This window comes from Stegastes partitus, unplaced genomic scaffold (assembly GCF_000690725.1).
Source record: "Stegastes partitus isolate 25-593 unplaced genomic scaffold, Stegastes_partitus-1.0.2 Scaffold495, whole genome shotgun sequence".
Classification (NCBI taxonomy): Eukaryota; Metazoa; Chordata; class Actinopteri; family Pomacentridae; genus Stegastes; species Stegastes partitus.
In genome coordinates, this window is record NW_007578226.1 from 258,018 (window position 1) to 261,886 (window position 3,869).

Consider the following 3,869-nt stretch of genomic DNA (forward strand, 5'->3'; position numbering starts at 1 on the left):
AAACCATCACAATGATACGATGTTTGATCAGCACAGAGAGAAGCAGGGGAGACGAATGTCATCTCACTTATGAATACACACTCGGCTTTCTAGATGGGTGTGATTCAAGATTCTCACTGGTTGAAGAAAACCAAACTGTATTTCTCCATCTGAGCAATTTAACACCAGAGGACAGCGGGAACTACACCTGTGAGTGTTCATGTCGAGGAGGAACATTTGTTCTCCATCTCAATCTCACTGTTGAAGGTAAGGTCTGGATTCAATTTATACCTTCAAGATTCATAGTTGGCTATATTCTGGCTTTTTTTTTTTTAGTGTGTGGTAACATTATCATGAATATACTTAAATAATGTGTGGTGCAATGAGACCCGATGTAGAGGAAATGACGCCTGAAACCAACAATATAACCTTCAGTAATACTACAAGACACGCGACTGTAAGCAACAGAGATTATCTTAATGCTCTTCTGGTTATATTTTAATTCACATTTAAGATGACGAAGATGAAGATGAAGATGCCACCACCACCAGTTCTGCAGAAACATCTTTGTCTTTTATTGTCGTTGGAGCGACTGCATTGGTCATTATAATCGGAGTTATCCTGGGATTGATCTTCACAAAAACATGCCGCGGGTAAGAGATTAATATCATATTATATAAAGCACTAACTACTGTGTATCAATAGCACTATTTATACCCTGTATTATTGGATTTATTGTTTTCCTGCTGGAGTAACAGTTTAGATTCACTATATTGAAAATAAAGGCCCCACAGTAGAGATTTCATACAATTTTCTGATGTTTTTGACTTCCTGACATGGAGGACACTAACCTCCTCCAACTAACTCTCACATTCATTCACTGTTAACAGAGAAAACACATCAGGAGCAGCTGAGTCAGCCACATCTGAAACCCTCCAGTCTTTGGTGAGTTCTTCACTAGTTCTGCTTTAAACTCTTTGTCACTGAATGTAGGTTATTTTTAAACACTGCATATCGTTACATGAAACCATGACGTTATATGTTGTTTGGTTTTGGTAGGACCAGGACGACACCTACGCAAGCCTTCAGGGTCCAGAAAGAGACGCCTACCAGTCTGTCTCCGTCAGTCACCCACATCAGAATACTGACTTCAGATCAGCCTGCGCCGATACAATCACCATCTACACCAATAGTCAGGGAGCAGAGGGGAAGGAGTGTGATTGTAACTCAAATACAGTCTATGAAACTATCAAAAACTAATCTGGAGAGTATAAATGTTCACTAACACGTACACTTATTTTCCAATTTATGATTATTTGACTTTCAAGCATAACACTGATGTTAGTTTGAATGACTTGGATGCTTTATATGAACAACAAATGAGATTTTGTACATTATTAATGCAAACAATATAAACTGGTATACGGTTAAAAATAATCACTTTAATTCCATCAGTCTTGTCTTTGTAGTTTGTAAAGTTGATTTGAATTTCTGGAATTTGTAATATCTCCACTGTAAAAAATAACCCATCTCATAAAAATGACAAATATGTAATAAAATACATTTTCTAGCCTTATTGTTGCATGAAATCCTGAGTATTTTTTAAATGTTTTAATGAAAGATATTTACACAAAACTATAAACTATTCTGCGTCCATATCCGTGGTAAAGTTCGCAGAGGTAGTTAAGAAGCTTCTCGGTGGCAAAGCGCCAGGTGTGGACAAGATTCGCCCCGAGATGCTGAAGGCTCTGGACATTGTTGGACTGTCATGGCTGACATGTCTCTTCAGTGTCGCGTGGGTGTTGGGTACAGTGCCTGTGTCGTGGCAGACCAGGGTGGTGGTTCCCATTTTCAAAAAGGGGGACCGGAGAGTGTGTTCCAACTACCAGGGTATCACACTTCTCAGCCTCCCCGGGAAAATTTACTCTAGGGTGCTGGAAAGGAAGCTCCGACCAATTGTCGAACCTCAGATTCAGGAGGAGCAATGCGGATTCCGTCCTGGTTGTGGAACAGTGGACCAGCTCTTTATCCTTGCGGAGCTGCTGAGGGAGGCATGGGAGTTTGACCTGCCAGTCCACATGTGCTTTGTGGATCTGGAGAAGGCCTATGATCATGTTCCCCGAGGGGCTCTGTGGGGGGTACTGAGGGAGTATGGGGTACCAGGCTTGCTGCTACCTGTACAACTAAAGTGCGAACTGTGTCTGCATTCTCGGCAACAAGTCAGACACGTTCCCAGTCGGTGTTGGACTCTACCCTTGTCCCCGATCCTATTTGTGGTTTTCGTGGACAGGATCTCAAGGTGAGGAGGGTGTCTGATTTGGGGACCTCAGGATTGCGTCTCTGCTTTTTGCGGACGACGAGGTACTATTGGGTTCATCAGACCGTGATCTTCAACACGCACTGGAGCGGTTTGCAGCCGAATGCGAAGCGGCAGGGATGTGGATCAGTACCTCGAAGTCCAAGGCCATGGTCCTCTGCCTGAAACCAGTGGATTGTCACCTCTGGGTGGGGGGAGGAGTTGTTTCCCCAAGCGAGGGAGTTTAAGTATCTCGGGATCTTGTTCACGAGTGATGGGAAAATGGAGCATGAGGTGGATAGGCGGCTTGGTGCGGCATCAGCAGTAATGCGGACACTGTACCGGACCGTCGTGGTGAAGAGAGAGCTGAGCCCCAAGGCGAAGCTCTTGATTTACCAGTCCATCTACGTCCCAAATCCTCCCCTGTGGTCACAAGCTTTGGGTCGTGACCGAAAGAACGAGATCGCGGATACAAGCATCCAAAATGAGCTTCCTCCGCAGGGTGGCTGGGCTCAGCCTTAGAGATAGGGTGAGGAGCTCGGACATCCGGAGGAAGCTCAGAGTAGAGCCGCTGCTCCTTCGCGTTGAAAGGAGCCAGTTGAGGTAGTATGGACATCTGGTTCAGATGCCTCTGGGGAGGCTTCCTCTGGAGGTTTTCCGAACATGTCCACCTAGGAGGAGACCCCGGGGAAGACCCAGAACCTGCTGGAATGATTATACCTCTCGGCTGGCCTGGGAACACCTCAGAATCCCCCAGAAGAACTGGAAAGCATTGCTGGGGGAAGGATGTCTGGAATGACCTGCTCTGCCTGCTGCCTTTATGACCCGACCACAGATAAGTGGAAGAAAATGGATGGATGGAGGAAACTATGAAACTACTGATTTTAAATATTACAATAATATGTGGGTGTATAGAAAATGATGGATAAATATATGCTGCATATACATAATGTAAGTTTACAGAACTGATATTCTTCCTTGTTTATTGCCACTAATTGTAACAACTTGTAGAAATATCTTTTTAGCACTAAACTAGTGAAATTTTGATAAATTTGTTCACATTTTTTCGCTAAAAATTGAAATTTGATGCTTCCCTATAGATCGTTTTTAGAGATATTTTACGTTTTATTGCATTCAACAATCCAGGGATAAAAACAATAGTGGAACAAAAATTCTAGATTTTTTAAAATTGCAGTTTCTTCCAGTCCAGGAGAAGGGCCATCACTGTGTTAGGACGTGTGCATCTTTGTTGTTGTACTGAACGCTGGAAAGACTCAGTAGTTTACTTCTGTGGTGACACAGCTCCTCCTTGAACCAGATGACAATCAAGAGTGAAAACCTGTGGTGAGTTGTTTTTGCTGGCAAAGCATCACATATATGTTTTAGTGACAAATGAGACCAATTCTTCTACAATCACCGAACAAGGCCGCTAAGGTACCATAAAGCCCTTTGAACACATACATGAGCGTTACTACTTTCTTCTCAGCTACAATGTTTTTGTTTGTGCATTTGCTTGATCCTTTTTTGAAAGCACCAGCAGTGATGTCAACTTCCTTTTTAAACTCCTCATACCAGCTCATACCTTTGTAAGCGC

General features: G+C 43.3%; 1 protein-coding gene and 1 long non-coding RNA gene across 2 annotated transcripts in view; one reads left to right on the forward strand and one right to left on the reverse strand.

The window, feature by feature from the left end:
* Positions 1-3,869, reverse strand: part of LOC103361275 (uncharacterized) — a 16,628-nt gene that overhangs the window by 6,603 nt on the left and 6,156 nt on the right. The gene's annotated exons all lie outside the window — the stretch shown is intronic.
* The window catches only part of LOC103361273 (uncharacterized), a 21,020-nt gene continuing 17,876 nt past the window's right edge, over positions 726-3,869 (forward strand). The window contains exon 1 of the mRNA XM_008287311.1: positions 726-736. The gene's annotated coding sequence lies outside the window, so the exon portion shown is untranslated. The remainder of the gene's footprint in view (positions 737-3,869) is intronic.